This window comes from Daucus carota, chromosome 9 (assembly GCF_001625215.2).
Source record: "Daucus carota subsp. sativus chromosome 9, DH1 v3.0, whole genome shotgun sequence".
In the NCBI taxonomy this organism is placed as follows: Eukaryota; Viridiplantae; Streptophyta; class Magnoliopsida; order Apiales; family Apiaceae; genus Daucus; species Daucus carota.
In genome coordinates this window covers 538150-557701 of record NC_030389.2, presented here as the reverse complement: position 1 = coordinate 557701, position 19552 = coordinate 538150, and positions in this window count along the sequence as shown.

The following is a 19552-nucleotide window of genomic DNA, read 5'->3' as shown; positions in this document are numbered from 1 at the left end:
GACATGTATACACCTTAGAACTATAAAATGATAATGGAAAATAAACAAAATAAATTCTCATTCTAATTTTAACGGTGAGTTTAAAATAATACCTGTTGGTTGTTAATAAATGTTCTGTATAGCTATCTAATCTAAAATTGGGATTTTTTGTGGAAAAGTTAAAATCAACAATTTTCTGTTGATGAGGTAGGAGAGACACATCGCTAAAACTAGTAGTAAGGTGGCTACTAAGACCAAAGTAGAGGGCCACTGTTCCATCACACACATCCAAATTCAATTCAGAATTTGGATTGTAAAAAGTATAAGAATAAGTGATATTGATTGGTCCATGGCTATCATTAGTATTAAAACTAATGATATTTGCTGTGGAAGGTTTGAGGACAACTTTATGTGAAGTCAATTTTATATAAATATATGTTGATAAGAAAAGAGCAGAAGAAATAAAAAGACAAATGCAAACGATAAAAAATATGTGGCGGAAGGAATAAGGGTTGTGAGGGGGGATAATTTGAGCCGGTGGTACATCAACCGGGGGAGTTCGAACAGATATATTGGAAGGTGAAGATGATATATACTGTCCCTCGGCGTTTTCATCTATCTCATATACATACGAGTATCGATCAAAATCTTCATCACTATCGCTATCATTCTCAACTATACAACAAAAAAGACTAACATCAGGATAAGTTACCAATGATCATTATTATTTTTATTTAATATACAAGTGTTAAGATCATTGGATTTTTTTATTTATAAAACCGTAGGTTTAAAGTCAAGTTTTTAAACTACATGTTCTTAATATGTACAGTATCCAAACCTATGCGCAGTATTTTACATTATCAGATTGAGGAAATTAAAATAGTAATGGTAAGTAATAAGAAATTTTTTCTTAAAAGTTTGTACTTACTTTAGTAAATAAAAGAACGGCTTAAAGAAATTAAATAATTATGGGCAATCTCGACTAAAGAGAAGATAAGGTGTGCATAAACGCATTTGGTATGTGCATAAATGAGTCCTCTTCGATATTGATAATGTTAAAATATATAAACTTTATGTAAGTTTCTTATAATTATTAACATAATTAAGATGAATGAATATAATATGAATTTCTCATTATGGATAAAGAAAGGACGAGTAATAAATTTTAAATTTTTTTTAGACATTAACATGTTTGTAAATAATAGAAACTTAAACATAAAATGTTATATTTTTGTTCAAAAAAACTTACAATGCGTATGTGGAAATTGAGTCAGCTCAATTTCATTCTTCGTGCCACTTGTGCTAGCTTCGTGATCGTTCATCTCTTTGTTGTTACTAAATTTACTCTGAAGAAAAAAAAGTAAAATGCACATGTAATGAATAACAACCTAATTGCCAAATATAAATTTGCAAAAGGCAAAAAATATAATAAAACTATCATAATATCTACTGAGAATTTGTTGCTGTGTAGTCATATCTGGAAACATGCATTAGAATTTCGAACCCGTATGCATTTTTAAAGCTTATTACGTTTCCAACAATATGGAGGTGGAATCTAGACCTGTAGATGGGGAAGTTGTATTGGTGCAGGTCTCTTCAGGCTCTTCTGGTCAGCTCTTCTTCAAAGGAGAAAACTCAGCTGCTCGTTCTCAGTCTGTTGGACAGGGGGACAAAAGTTTCTTCTAAAGGGAAGGAAAACTTTACTCAGATTAATTTTTTGATGAGAATGTGGTTCTTAGTGCAGCTTCAGTACAAATATTGGAGGGAGGCTTTCTAAAGAACATATATCAGCGGTATTTGATGGTATTTAAATAAGAGATTTTTGATCTGGAAAAAGTTGTTTGGGAAGTGTATGCATGGTGACAGGCTAAGCAATATGATGTGTTTATATACAAGAAGACTTGAGGTTGAGCATGGCAAGAAAATGTCCTCAACGGAGAAATCTGGAGGTCAAGTAGGAAAAAACGTAGAAAATTGGAGATCCTGGACTTTGCTAATTCAACTCATGTATATAACTTGATGCAGTAAACTTTGTTAGTTTGCCATACATTTTTTTTTTGCATTTATATACTCCCTAAAACATGTACACGTATTAGCAAAAAAAAGAAGTAGAAACATTTGCACGTAATGACAAACTAAAAATGAAACTGCTCTAGTAAGAGATGCTCACAATTAATGCCAGGTAATTAATAAACAAAGTGTCACATTCGACTACGAATTTAATAATAATAAAAAATTAAAATTAATTTAGCCTTCAACAAAAAAATTTAACTCCTGCAATAATAATTTACCGTTGTCAAAAATAATTTTTAACTCCTACAATGTCAAGGACTTTAGATTTTCTTTATAATAGTTATTTACTAGTTGTCAAAATAGATAAAGCATCACATCCTCTACATAATAAGAATAGGAAAGTTCCTTTGCTCGTTATTGTCTTTAGTATTATCATAGAAAGACAATGACTTGAAGTTTTCTTTCTGTACTATATTTATTAATTTTGTGTATGCAAAATATATATATTTACCAAAGAAGTAAGAAATCAAATGTAAAGAGGTAAGGAATTGTAATCCCAGTAATATAAATATATTGTTATAATCTTGACAAGTAATTACTAATACTATACTATCAATCAATATACTTATATAAAGGAGAAGCGAGGGGCGTGTAGGTGGCGCCTCTCACATCGCTCCGTTCTATTTTTCTAATTTTCTGGAATTTTTGGATGAAAAATATCAAAAATTAGAACTACCTTTTTTAGTTTCAGGTATATTAGAAGCAAGTTTCAGAATCTGATTTTGTTTCAAATTCTTTATGGAATAGAGTAACTTGAAAGTTTTAATCTGATTTTGTTTCAAATTATTTAATTATGGGGAAGACAAATTATTTATGAAATATAGTAGCGTGAAAGTTTTAATCTGATTTTGTTTTAGATTATTTAATTATGGGAAATAGTAGATACTTATATAAAGGAGAAGCGAGGGGCGTGTAGGTGGCGCCTCTCACATCGCTCCGTTCTATTTTTCTAATTTTCTGGAATTTTTGGATGAAAAATATCAAAAATTAGAACTACCTTTTTTAGTTTCAGGTATATTAGAAGCAAGTTTCAGAATCTGATTTTGTTTCAAATTATTTATGGAATAGAGTAACTTGAAAGTTTTAATCTGATTTTGTTTCAAATTATTTAATTATGGGGAAGACAAATTATTTATGGAATATAGTAGCGTGAAAGTTTTAATCTGATTTTGTTTTAGATTATTTAATTATGGGAAATAGTAGCACCCAAGTCTCTCTGCACTTATAAATACCCCTATAGATTGTAGGGTTTTGGATCATCTAAACACAACCTCCTCTCTCTCTCAATACCACAACCCTACCTCTCTCTAGTGATAGTTCTCTTGCTCGATTTCTAACTCGGAAGTGTCGTTCTTATGCAACGATAAATGAAGGCTGTTTATACGATATTAAAAAAATAAAGGTTGTTGCAAGTAAATGTGGTTATAGACCGCAATATTGGAGTCAACAAATTCAAATACAGGAAAAGAATATAGTCTTGACATGATATTGATGGTTGATATAAATAAATTAACTATTAGTGATGTATGTTTGTTGGTTATTCTTTTATAATATTTGTTTTGTTCATCAGACATGTTTGTTGTTAATTTTTATATGATTTACTTTGTATACAGGAAAAAATTATTCATGCATTATCTGTTTGTTCCGTTCAAGCAACTTTTCAGTAAAGGTTGTTTATACAGTATTAAAAAATAAAGGTTGTCACAAACAAGGATTGTTATAGACCGCTATTTCACAGATTTAAGTTAGATGTTTTTGTGCACAATCAATCCAAAAAAATTGGGGGAAGATGACAATATAAGAACATGATTACTTTTCAAAAAAAAACAAATAAAATTAAGATTCGTCATACTTTAAATTGTTAATTATGTGTATAAATTTATTTTCATTTTTTCACCATGAATTATAGTCCAATTTTGCAATTTTATATATTAGTATTGGTAATAGACCGCTATCTCACAGATTTAAGTTAGATATTTTTGTGAACAATCAATCCAAAAAAATTGGGGGAAGGTGACAATGTAAGAACATGATTACTTTTCAAAAAAAAAAAACAAATAAAATTAAGTTAAGATTCGTCATACTTTAAATTGTTAATTATATAAATTTATTTTATCCTGCAAATATTAATTTTGAAACATTAATATACTTTTTATAGATAGCCACAAAATTATTTTATTCTACAAATATTAATATTAAATCATTAATATAATTTTTATAGGCCGGCGCAACGCGCGGCTTCTCAACTAGTATAAGTAATACATGCATCTTTACTGGTTACAAATTTTCCAAAAATGTGCAGATAACTAACCGTGTATATATATAAATATAAACATATTGATCGATCTTCAATATTTTATTCATTGCCGCGCTTATTTTTTTGTACCCATTTTCGGGTGATTCAAAATCTGTAGTCGAGGCCAAGTAGGAAAAAACGTAGAAAATAGGAGAACCTAGAAAACGGGCGATGAATGGGAAAGAGGACGAGGAGTTAGAAAAGCATGGGGTCGGATAAGAATTAGGAATTTTAAATGGGCAAACTACAACTGACTGGGACAAGTAAATTTTCCTAAATGCAATCAATCAAACCCAGGGGCCACATGCATATATACGGGTTAAATGGCTTAAACATAATTGAACTTGTAGCTAACTTGTAAGTGGGTCACTGAACTGAAAAAGCTTGCATTCGACTAAGACAAGTCATTAGAACTTTGTTTCTGGTGACTACACTAAATTTTTTTTGCATGTCTGTTAAGTATGGTTGACTTTTAACGAAGCTGCGTTAGTTTGTGCCACATGTACTGTCATGTGTTAAAAATGACCCAAATTACTAATACCCCAACCCGATTCATCGATATAACCCATTATTTAAAACCCGACCAACTGATATACCCCAATCCGAATCAATCTAACCATAATCGGGTTAAATTAAATCGATCCCAATTCTCCAGAAGACGAAGAAGCATCGAAGCACCATGTAAAGTAGCTGAAATAGAAGAAGTAATGGAGGCGGTAAGATCAAGTACTGGTTCTTGGGATGGTAAGCTGAGAGCAAGACCCAGATGATCCGACCCGAATCGCCTTCTGACCTAGAAATGAGGTAAGCTATCGATGGGGTTGAAGAATTGGTGGGGTGGGGTGGAAAGAGAAAAGGGTCAGAGGAGAAAGAAGAGGTGGGAGAGAATGTAAAGAGATGGAGAATGAAGAGGAGAGAGAAGATGACGGTGACAAAGAGGTATTAGATGGTGGTGTTGGTGGGTGGTTGTGTTTGAGTTTGCATTGTGAAAAAGATCTGATTTTTTCCTTGTTTGTAAAGATGAAGTTGATGATTATTGGGATGTGAGATTGATAAAACTAGTGTAATGCGTGTGGTTAAAATCCTTCCTTGTTCATCTTCACTGATGCGATTAGAATTGATTGGGGCAGATTCACTCGATTGGCCAGGTCAGCAGTCAGCATGTCCGATTTTAAACAGGTCAGCGCATGCCAACTAAGTATTCCGTTAGTTCCGTTAAAAAAGTTAACGGCGATCACCTGATTGCAAAATTTAAATAGAACTGTTAGTTGTCTCCAAGGTTTTTCAGTTCAGTGACTCACTTGCAAGTTAGTCACAAGTTCAATTATGTTTAAGCCATTTAACCCGCATATATACATGCAATACACTGTCAATCAAATTAATCATATGTATCATCGTACTAACGTATCGGATATTTTTAATTACGAGAATTAACTTATATTTTAAAAAAATTATACTTATATAAATAATTATTCTTTTTAAATAAAACACATAACCTTTTTTCTTATAAAAAATATATTATCTTTCTTATATTTTTTAAATAAAAATTTCAATCTCCCAATAACATTGGATAATATAGCAACTACCTTTTTTTTAACTAAAATACATTATAATTATTAATTATCTACTAAAATTTGGTTAATTTGATTAATACAATAAATTATAAAGGACCAATTGTTTGATATATATTCTACTTCGTACAAGGTAACACTAAAATTCAATTCAAATTTGGATTGTAGTTATACACATACACATCTATACTATACACATCTATACTATATACCGTTAAAAGCCCAAATATTTGAAAGTTTGGTCGGTTAATCAATTATTTTTCTTAACTAAAATACTGTTAAAAGCCCAAATATTTGAAAGTTTGGTCGGTCGGTCAGTACTTGGGTTGCCTACATATATAATTAATTATTTTTCTTAATTAAAATATATTTTTATATTTTCTAGATAAAAAACTCAATCTTCAAAAATAACATCGAGCAACATAGTAAATTATCTTCTTAACTAAAACACGTGATCTTTTTTAGATTTTCAAACTGAAAAAATCGATCTTCTACAATTAACACGGTGACGTATATGTAAAAATATAATTCATTATAAATAATTATTACTCCCTCTATAACTCTCATTTTCTTACACTTTTTTTGCATTACTCGACCCACATTTTAAGGCGCAAAACATAGTTCCATAACTTCTTTTTTTTCAAATTTTTCTTTCTTGTATAAAAGTTTAGATACTAAGAGGGGTGTATTGGATTGGGATTTTAAAGCATTTTTTTGCATTCATGAAATCCGAGGGTATTCGATTGGGATTGTTTGAAATCCATTAAAATCTTGAGGTATTCAATTGGGATTTTAAATTATGCTACAAAATCTGGTGGTATTCAATTGGGATTTTAAATTATGCTTTAAAATCCGATGGTATTCAATTGAGATTGTTTAAAATCCATTAAAATCTGATGGTATTCAAATCCTGATGGATTTTTTTTCATTTCATAAAATGATGGATTTTGTGGCATTTTTCAGTGTATTTTAAGTTTTTTGAAATCCCACCAAAATCAATGGGATTTTGAAGCATTGTACCTAAATCCTATCAACTCTGCGACATTTTATCAAGAATCCGCACAAAATCAAAATCCCATACAATCCATTAAAATCCATAAACTAAAAATAATCCATTAAAATCCTAATCGAATACACTCCCGTAAATTTTTATTCAGAAGAAAAAAAGTTCAAAATAATTTATCAAACTATATTTTATTAGAGCATTAGAATATGTGCCGAGTTTTCGTCCCTCAATGTAAACAATTGAGGGGGACGGAGGGAGTAATAAATAACCGGTGATTATTTCAAACAAAATAAATTAACATTAATTTTTAAATACTCTAATGATCTCACCTTCAAAATAATATTATAAATCAACTCAAAAGTTCAGTCGGTCAGTCAGTCGAGTTTGGTGAGCCCGTTGGTGTTTGATCCACGGATCTCTATTAAACCAAAATATTAAAAAATTATCTTATTATCTATTAAACCAAAATATTAAAATTTTGGTTAGTATGATGGGTCGGTATTTGGGTTTACATGTTTCTTTAACTTATAATATGTTATATATCATATTAATAATTATTAATAACGGAATATTAAAAGGTTGATTGGTTGGTTTATATCGGGGTTTAATTTCTTTGTAACGTAAGAGCTCTCAAGGATAAAAAAAAAAAACATATCTGAGAGAGGAGTTGAATTCTACTCTCAAATTTTTTATATATCAATAAAAGCTGAAGTTTTATTTTATCCATTGTCTTAGTATTTCGAATTGATTGTACTCCACTATATTAATTCAAACCCCTTCTATAGTGATTTTAGGCCTAACACTTTAAAATAATTTTAATTGTACAATATTTTATATTCACAAATAATATCCCAATATCAATACCTTATCAAGAATATTATCACCTGTTTTGTTAGTTTTCAGATACATATCTTTTTGTTATTAAATACCTAATTTCACACTCATCATATAATCATGCATTCAATATCAAATATTTACATTTAATGATCAGATATCATTTAAATACATAAATCAATATTTATATATCTCCTAAACTCAACATCTTTCATATTGAATATTGATTTTCATTCTCTTATTAAGATGAATATCAAATTATTTATGCATATGATGGTTATTGTGATGATCGTGAATGTTGTCGTGTCAGATTTTTCAACTTGTCCTGGAACATGTAAGTTAAATATCGTATATTAAATTTCTTTCTCTTAAAAAAGATGAATCTCAAAATATTTATGTATATGATGATGTTTATTGTGATTATCTTGAATGTTGTCGTGCCATATTAATTTTGTGTTGGATTGGAATTATTGATTTTGGAAGAAATGAAACCGAATTTGAAGGTTAAAAAATTTAAGTGGTTTCTGATTTCATTATCATGAGTTAAACTACGGTTCAAACCCCAAAAATTAAGAAGAAATTGTAGATTTGTCTTTCATAACTATTTTTTTATCTAATCATTATTATATTTTTACCTCTTCCTATGTACCTACATTGTTACTATTTATTTTCGCTCCTTTCATCATCTATTTCACGCATTTCATTTTTGTTCCTATTATTAATTTTGGGAAAATATAATTCAAGGACAGAAATATGTTAATTCAAACATAATTTAAGGATTTGTTCTTTATTAGATTTGTAACAAAAATGTATGAACTATTGAACTACAAAAATATATGGTGTATATATATATATATATATATATATATATATATATATATCATTGTACATATATATATATATATATATATATATATATATATATATATATATATATATATATATATATCATTGTACATTTATTAAATCTTGAAAATTTAATTCCTTTAATCAAATAACAATTTGTTTAAATAATATATACTAAAATTTTGTATTAGCAGATAATCCGAGTGTTTATCATCAAAAGGAGGAAGTATGTCAATGTACTACGAAATATGATCATGGATGCGATCTTGATACATGTCAATGGTTATGCATAAAGTTGAAGACTGTAATAGATGGCTATTGTAGTGATAAATCAACATGTCTATGCATATACATATGTTGAGAAATTATGAAGAAATTTCACTAGCCCACCTTGTATTTGTCAGATAAATTTTTGAATTCAACCCAATTTCTAAGTTTTATGTTGGCTATGATTATTTCTATTTGAGTGTTGAAAATTAATTTTCTTTAATCGTAGTTTTGTGTTGACATTATTTTGTCCAAATCTTGATTTTGACTATATTGTACATTTTGCGTTAATAATAATAATAATAATAAACAATATTTTAGTGTCTCCGTCAAGTACTTAATCGAATTCTAGCACATCTGTCCACACACACATACACATATTTTTAATAAAGATATTTTATTTATGTTCTATTCCATATTCATAGTTTTATAATATTTCAAAAAATATGAACGAGTTCATAGTATTATAATAATGCTAGAACCATATTTAATCACGTACCGTCGCAAAATTTAAAATAAAATTTATATACAAACATATATGTGTAAAAAGAACCATTTAGTTCTGCAAATATTAAATACAAAATGGTCATATATATGGAAGCTCAAAAATCACAAATGAATATTAGCTTCAGTATATTGATGATATATATAGTCGATTTTGCACATTTCTGCACTATAATATTGATAACTAATTGATGTGTTCACACGCTCTAAATAATACGTCACAAAATTATTTATCATCATTATTTAATATTTGGTATTTCCTGACACTTAAATCAGGATAATTAGTAGAAGAAGTTTATAAAATCATAGTAAAACTAAAGCGAAAAACAAAATATGAAACTTAAATAAATTATTTTAAAAAATTTTAAAACTCAAAATTAAAAATTTAGGTGCTTTGGTGTGTAAATCCACTATACTTGTATTATTAAATAATTTTAGTTGATGTAATTTTTGAATACTAGCTCTGTATTATCATGTTTAATCTGAAAATTTTAGAAAATCGATAGATTCTCTTTGTAAAGACCCCAAAATCACCTCTTCGTGAATTCAGGATGTTACGGTACCAAGATTCGCATACTTGCATTAACACAACATTATAATACATAATCATTATAATCAGCGGGTATGTAACACCACAGTCCCACATCGAGAAAAGTGGAGACATTTGTTCAATTTATAAGTATAGGTACTACTACCAATTGCACCAACAAATCATGATCGTTTGGTGGTCTATGGTGGGCTTGTGGATTCACCAAGTTGTTGTAATTGGGCCAGTATATTTCAACTTATTTTCAGATTTTGATTTCGGGACTTAACCCGATTTTCAAAAAGGACTCGGGATTTGACCGGGTTGTCACAAGGGACCATTCCACGGATCCTCGGATCGTATCAAACGTCTTACATCTCCACACTGTTAGTCATGCAAGACCACATATCTTTTAAAAGTCATTGTAGATTTATTTAAATATTATATTCAACTACTAAGTTCGAATACGTCCACATCAAGTGCTTCCGCCATGTGCATGCTCCTTTCTTTTTCTCTGCCTCAGTTGCAAGCTCGAATCATCATCCTTGTTCTTCAATGTTGAGTGAGTATAACAAATAGTAAGAAGTGAGCATTCAAATGCTACAAGTAAAAACTGTCACTAGATTTTCAACAATACAGGATATGTGCAAAATATATTTATATTCGAATCAAATTCACATAAGAAATGAAAATCACAATGATTCCACTTTCTTTTAAATTGAATATCCATATAATAAACTTCATGAGAACATGTCATGTCCATCCCGATATATCAGCGATGCGATCACCTATCACCGTGTATCATTCTCATGCGTAACTTACCCTCACCCGATCATGGCTCACGATAAGCATTCCCTTATCCTCTTTTGCTAGCATCGAATATCTCAGGGCCATCATCGAACTCTTCTGACGCTCCTCATATTCTCAAGTGTCCTTACTTAGGACTGTTAAAATCATTCATATGAATAAAATCCGAGGTGCACAAGTCACATCGACCAGTGAGAAAAACCATCCTCCCATTTTAAAATCTTTTCGGAATGAAACAAATGATAGGAATTATGATATTTAAATTCCTAGATTCGAACAATGAATCTAACAAGTATTGTTTAAATACAACTTAATTAGTCGATATGAACAATATACCGACTTTAGGAGTCAATAAATGCAAATCTTTTCGAACAAAGAAAATAATCAAAATTACAATTCAAATAAATGATTGCTTCCGAAATAAAAGAAGCAACCTTAATTACCAAAATAGTATATATAGGTCGGAATTTCTATCGAGGTATAATGGTTAGGAAATAATCTATGCCCAGGATTATAGTAATATCAAAATCAAATAATAATCAAAATTTAAACAATCAGAAAATAAATCAAATGAAAATAATTAAAAGAATAGGGAAAGAATTCAACTTGCCTCAGTACCGCCTTATATATTTATCGTTCCTTGACCCACCTTTGTGGGAGAAATTCTGGAAATTTATCCTTTCTAGAATATTCACACAATAAAATAATAATAATTAGTCCAAAATATACACAATTCCTTTTTAATTCCTATATTTTCTCAAATATGTAATATTTCTTGCCAACCCATAAATTCCACTTTAGCAGGAGTACACGTGATGTACCACACTAATACTTGGTAGTGTTTAGTTTTTAGAGTCCAGGTCCCTAGCAATTATATGCTATGGACCATTTATACAACCTTCACATTTTCAGCCATTGGATGCAAAGATGGACGGTCAAGATTTAAAACACGTCCGGCGCTTTTTTAGCGCTGTACGTCTGTTGTCCAGCGCTAAAAAACCGATGTACATGTAGTTTTTGTTTATACATCCAGCGCTTAAAAAGCGCTGGAAGCCCGGATAGGTCTGCAATATTATTTCTGCTAGGTTTGGAGGCTTTTGTAAACAAAGGTACTTACAAATTTTTTTATTATTTTAACATATAATATTGATTAGCACAGATAATATAAAATATTTGGGGGAAAAACACACCCAAAAGCATACGCAGTCGGTTGTAAACAAAAGAGGATGAGCTCTCATCAGTTTGGGGGAAAAACAGGGGAGATAGGGTTTTGATTACCCAATCAATTCCAAGCAACTTTGTAGGTGAGAATTATTGTGTGTGCTTAAATATGTATATGTATCTGTATATTGTGTGTGCGGATGATGGAGTCGGTGGTATGGTTGCAAGGTCGCGGTGACGGCGATTGAGGTGGGTGGCTGTGGCCATGTTTTGGTGGCGAGTTTATATCAGAGGTGATGCGGGTTGTATTGATTGAAGAGTGGAGGCCCTGTGGCGTTGAAGGGAGATGGTGGGGGAGAGTTCAGTCGCCGAAGCTGTGATGGTGGAATCGGTGACAAAACGGGGATGAGAAGCTAAGGCGAGTTTGAGGACACATGAGGATATGGCATCATATGGAGACATGTTACACGAGTGAGGCTGTTGTGTAGTAAGGACAGATTGAGAAAATTTCGGGATGAAGGTGTGGCGGCACTGCTTTCGGCAGAGAGGGATTCGGGGTGAAAGCGAAGATTGGGGATTAAATTGCATATGTGTATGCGGGTATGTATGACTTTGTTGTATCTTTGACCGTGGTTCCAGGGTGTCTGTATTAACAGAGAAAAGGGTAGTGTTGTGGTGCATTGCCTAAATGAAGGGGAAAGAAAGTCTGGGTTATGGTTATAAGCAGAAAAGGGAGGTTGTAATTTGGGTCTGTAGGAGAAGATAAGAAGGGGGATTGTGGCTGGGCTGGGTATCATCGGAAAAGAAGGCATTATATACAGTCATAGCGGAGTTAGGGCCAACGAAAAGGAAACTCAATCGATGTAGTGGTATTGCGGTGGTTGAAGTTGTTGAACAGCCGTTGGAGTGGTTGTCGTAAGGTTGCTTTTGGTTGCCATGGAAGTTGGGAAAGGCTTATATACATATGCTGAAACACACAGTCACGTGATATTATAGCTTCATTACAGTAATGCATGTTTTAGGATTTTTAGCATGCTTATATTATGTTCAGTGTTAAAAATAGAGAATTGTGGTTTTCTTGAAGATCTTGATTTGAATTTTGATTATTGTTAATAAATAATATGTTTTTTGTGATAGCATGATTATATTACATGATTCATTTTAGGGACTAGCATTTAGAAATCAAATTTGGATGACTGTCCTAAGTTTAAAGATTGACTTCCAAACTTTAATTGTTTAGATATTGTGGCAAATGATTATTGATTATATTGTTGGTGATTGTAAATTGCCGGATCATTTTATTAATATATAAAATCCATGCCTTTATATGATCTGACATTTTGACAACCTCACATTTCGACGAGCAATTGACTTCTTGATAAGTATATTCATAACCCGGCCTCTCACTTCATTTCGTTCTTTTCTGTAAAGCCGCTTGAATGAAGGACACCCGATCGGCCTGACTTTCCCAAATGCCCACCACCGGCCCCCCTTCTTCTTTTTCTTTCAGGGTCTGGGATTTTCGCTTCGTTTCAGTCATCGTGGTCGTTTATTTTTGATAGAGAGTATTGTATTGTTGATTTTTGAGATTTGCTCGATTTTAAAATACATGATGTCCAAAATTATATTATTTTATATTTTGTTTGAGTAAATTCCGAGCTGATTTGAGATGTGTTTGAATTACAATTGGACTATAATTCAGATTTTGATTATATCCAGGGTTATGTTTTTAATGTGATTGATTGTTTGTATATAATCAGATATAAGATTATATACAAGATTCATTTGATTATATATATATATTTAAATATCAAAGCCTCTAAATTAATTGGTACGTGCTAATGGGATTACGTGTTCAACTGTGTGATACCATGTGTATACATTAATTGTATATATTATACGTTTATATGCCGAAGGGTGGTAATATAATTTCGATTCTGCAAGTTAGAAGACGTTTTGGATTGTTCTTTAACTGAAGTATTGTGTGCTGTCATATATAGTCTATCGAGACGCGTGCATCAACGACTTTCAGAGGCAATCAGATTCTGTTGTTAGCCAAGTCAAAAATAGTTTGATAAGGCAATATTGTACTGTAATATAGTCCAATAAAGTAGTGATGTCAGAAAGTATCAACTGAGGCCAGTCGAGGAATCTCGAGTAGAGTGACTGAGTTGTCACCAGTTTATTTGTCAAAGGCAAGTATTTATAATCTTCTCTATAATTAAAGAGCAAGTATTTTAACTCCCTCTTTAATGACGTAATTTGTTATCTATGCATGACTTGTGTTTCCCGCAAGCATTCATACTTTATACTGTGATTTAAATTATCGAATATTTTTAGTCCGATCCTTTTATAGTGTGATATGTACAATGACAGGATTGTTTAAAAAGTATTCTGATTCTGATTTATTCAATTTTCTGAAAATTATTGTCTGAGTTCTTTTACAGTTTGAAACTATTGTTGACTCAACAGTAGTAGTATTTTGATACTTCAATATCAGTTCTACTTTCACAGTTATCCGTACTTGGTGTAGATTTGATAACAACTACATACTTGAATACATTCTCCTCTTCCTTATCCTTTTCTGCAACGAGAGCAACAGTCTTTTCCTTTTTGGAGATTTTTTCCATTTCCTCATCTTGCTGAATCTCAAGTTCATTCCTTAGGCAAGGATATCAAGAACTTGATATTTGAATCTTTAACCAGATAAACTCTATCATAGAGTTTTAAGGCATTTAACAACTTTTGAAATCTGTTAAACACATCATTTAAAGATTCACCAGACTTGAAGTGAAAGTGTTCATATTATTGTAAAAACAATCGCATCTTGTTCTCTCTTACTTGCTCATTGCTTCACACAATGTTTGAATTGTGTCCCATAACTCTTTGGCAGTAGTTCAGTTAATAACACTGTCAAACATGTCAGCATCAATACCATTAAACAGATTGTTTATGGTCTTATTGTCCTTGTGTACTTACTTTTCATCTTCTTCCGTGTACTCAGATATGGATTTGGCAACTTCAACATCCTTAGCTTCACTTCCATCAAGCCTAACAGTATTATTGATTTTGAAAGGAACATGTGGTCCTTTCTCAATGCAGTTGATGTAAATAGTGTTAAGAGACAGAAGATGCATCCTCATCTTCACCTTTCAGTGAAAATAGTGTTCCTTCTCAAGCATTGGAATTTCGACTCCTTCATCCCTTCTTCTCATTATTGATTGTCTGAGATCTTTAACTTCTTGTATGCTAGAAGCCTGCTCTAATACCAATTGTTATTTGACAATGAAAAGCTTCACTTCCATCAAGCCTAACAGTATTATTGATTTTGAAAGGAACATGTGGTCCTTTCTCAATGCAGTTGATGTAAATAGTGTTAAGAGACAGAAGATGCATCCTCATCTTCACCTTTCAGTGAAAATAGTGTTCCTTCTCAAGCATTGGAATTTCGACTCCTTCATCCCTTCTTCTCATTATTGATTGTCTGAGATCTTTAACTTCTTGTATGCTAGAAGCCTGCTCTAATACCAATTGTTATTTGACAATGAAAACAATGAGTTAGACTGTATAAGGGGGGCTGAATACAATCTACAAAAAAAATTCAAGCTTTTTTTGTATAACACGGATTGTATTCAAAAGCAAGATCAAATTAAGAACTAAACAGAAATATATGAACAAGGTCTTTCAAAAATTCATGTGGATTGTTTTGTCCACCTGAGGATTTTTCTATTAGAACCTCTCAAGTAAAAAATACTTGGATACTTACAAAGAAATTGAAGAGCTAAAACTTACAAATCTTACATACTAATTCTAGTGCTTTGCTTTTCAGTTCTTAGTGTATTGGATACAATGAAATGAAAATTACATTGTGAATATATACTAATATAAACTGAGCTACTCTCCAAAAAGCATACTCCTACTCTTTTTCTAACAAATACAAATATAGAATTTCTTAGGCTTGATAGAACTTTTGGCAGCTGAAATTCTTGTTGCTTTGCTTGAAATGGTAGGCTTCTAGATTCTCAATATTTGACTAAGCCCTTTTATAGTTTAGCTTCCAAAACTGGTGTAGCACCTTTTACATCAACCCATGTGACTATTGCCCTTTACTTGATCTATAGCTGTCAATTGATAGCTATCAACTACTAGAAAGAATGTAGCCGTTGATAACATCTTGAAGTGTATCAATAGATAGCTTTTGCTAGTAGTCATTGATGGATTGATACAGCGGTTGATGGTGCTTTTATTTATCAGTTGATGCTTCTGATTAGCCGTTGATTCTTCATTTCACTTGTATAGATTTTTTGACTTAGAATATATACAATTTGTCATCCTAATATATACATCCATTGATAGAACAATTGCTATATCAGTTGATCACTGTTACATCTATCAACTGCTAAGATACTACAGTTTTGTTACAACACCTCATCATCTGTTGATGGGTAATCTGATCAATGGACACTACAATTAAGTATGCCATCCATTGATCAGCTACATGAATATTACTAGAAAAATAACTAAAGTATTTTCGCATCATCAAGCATAACATATTCCTAACAGGGGACTTAAAAATCGGTTCATCACATTGATTTTCCTGAATATCAATACTAGCTGGATTTTCTTCAACATTAGCATTATATGGAGAATGTACCTCTCTGGTAGGTGGAGATGCACTTGGCTTAAAAAAGAAAACAATGTTTCCCCCTCTTTTTTCCTTGGCTTGCCATTATATATATCCTATAAAAAAAATAGAATAAAAGAGATTGAATATACTATAAATTATAAAACCTAGATTGCAAGAATATAAACTATAAATCAAGAAAAAGACGAATTGATCTCGTTATTAATTATCTCTAAACTTTTGATCCCTTTTTCACCTATTTTTCTACTTCCCCAACTTGAAAACCTAGCAACAATCGTGGTTTCAGCTTTTCAGTTTTACAATTTTATGTTTCATTCATTTGCTTTACGTCAGACTAAAGTTTTTTTTTAAAAAAATAGTACGGGCTGGACCAATTAGCCTAGGCTAATTTCAAATACTTGGGCCTGCATAATAATCAATATTGATAAAAAAAATTATGTTGTGGCTTGATGTGTTAAATTATAACTACCGCAAGCGTACGGTGTCTATCATGGTGTAGACTGGCAAATGCTATCAATTTTATTCAGTCACAGTCAATTGTTTCCAGATCAAGACAATTATAAAAGATATTTTAACTAACTAAATTAACACTAACTAAAAAGATATTAAAATATTATATTAAAATTCCAGGACAGTCAGGTCCACCATGCTTACACAATGATTGGCTCTAAGCTAAAGCAACTAAAGTGGTCATGCAACTAGAGTTTGTTAATCTCTCTCAAGTATCAACACTCTCGAAACATGCTTACATATATAATCACTTTTAGTAATTCAATTAATCGGGCAATTAAAACATTGTTAATCTCTCTCGAGTATTAACGCTTTCAGAAATTCAATGATGCTCTCACGCTCAAATTCAAATTCAATTCTGCTAATTGTATGTGTGCCTCTAGTAGTATATATATCTCTCGATCATACTCCTATTTGCATAAAATCAATTCATAATATCCGCCAATTACATAAATTAATATCAGGCTGGCCAACTTGTGCCGTGGGGGCACAGGTTAAAATGCATTCAATACCTCGGTTGTTGTTGACACTTGATGGGATTGTATAATACTTACCGCCTTTTACTTACTACCTTTCACTTTATCCAATAAATATTAACTCTTCTCTTTCCCACCAACTTTTAACACTTTCTTTTTTATGCTTGCTTTTCTAGTTTTTATTTTCCTAAAAACCACATTTAGTTTTACTTATTTTTATAAAATTGCATGCAGAATAAAACATTTATTTTAATATAATATTTAATATACTATTAATTTATTTTTTTATCAAAATTGTTATTAGTCTCAAAATCATGAATATATATATGTGCCTATGAATCACATAAAATTCATTTCAACTAATTAAAATTTTAATATAATAATTTATACCCAATTCTTGATTTTTTTTATAACTAGAAAAATAACAAGAAAAGAACACACTACTCAATAACAACAAAAAGAACCAAGACAATCAAAACACATAATAAAACCAAAAAGAAAAGAAAAGAGAAGATAACTAGAGAATAAATCCTTTAACCTTCATTGTTGTCTTCCACGAAAAGTCATGACCTCTTGTAAGTTTCTCGCTACCTAACCCTCATTCTACTCTAATTATATACAATGATAAAAACTGATCTTATTTCTCATAATAAAAGTCTTTTAATGTTTAAAACTAATATACAAATAAAACTAAAAAACCAAGTAGAATTTTGTGTTCAAAATTCGTAACTTTCTTTTCTGTTCAGTTTTCGGGCTTTTTCAGTCGGATTTTACTTCGTGGACCAATTCTGAATTATAGGAGATTCTAAGGGCTTCGCGTGGGCTGTAAGATCGTCCAATTCTGACATCGGGAGCTCAAAATATGGCCCAAAACAGTGTAGAAATCAGGTATAACCCAATAAATCCGAATTTTAATAGAAATTAGCTCCAATATAGTTAATTTATCTTTATATCATTCTCAACTTAGAATTCTTTATTTCTTACAATAAAACATGAAAATATATTAAATAAACTAGCTTAAAACCCGTGCAATGCACGGGCGGTTATAATATTTTTATTTTATTGTATATATTTTACATTTAACGAATTTTATCGGAAGGAAAATTGTGATAGAATAATGTGATTAAAAAACACTTTTATTTAACAGCTGAATAAATTCTTAATAGTTAAATCCTTCAAACAGCTAATTTATAATTAGGTCAAATATATATTTTTAAATGAGAATGTTAAAATATATTTTTTGTTACATGTTACTCCCTCCTTTCTTGAATATCTACATTTTTGACTTTTTCACATACATTTGAAGATACTTTGACCACATAGCTAGAAATGTTACTTTCAAATATATTTTTTATGAATAAAAGTATTGCTATAATATTTTTATTCAGAAAAAAATTCAAATTTTTTTTTTTAACTATATAGTCAAAACACTTTAATATGCGTGCCAAAAAGTCAAAAGGCAGATCTTTAAGAATGGAGGGAGTATAATTTAAGGAGACCGACAAACCCATAGAAACAACCGAATTAGCATTTTAAAATTTAGTTATTAATAGTTAATAATATAGTATAAAACATATTATAAGTTAAAGGGAAGCGTAAACTCAAATACTGATCATAATACTAACCTAATTTTTAATGTTTTGATTTAATAGACAATAAAAAATATATATTACAATTTGTTATAAATTAAAGAGGTCCATGGATCGAATATGAAACGGTTTATCAAACTTGATCGACCAATCAACTGAATTTTTCATGTTTCGGTTTTAATAGTACAATAATAGATAGTATAGTATAGATTTGTAATATTACTTTTAAATTGAGACCATTAGAGTACTTAAAAATAACGTTAATATATTTTGGTCGAAAAATATCACCATTTATTTATTAATAACTATATATTAATAACATTATATATACATATATATACACACACACACACACACATACACATATTGCTTGTTTTAATTATAGAAGATCGGTTTTTTTAGTTAGAAAATATTAAAAAGATAATGTGTTTTAGTTAAAAAGGTAATTATTGTATTCTTCGA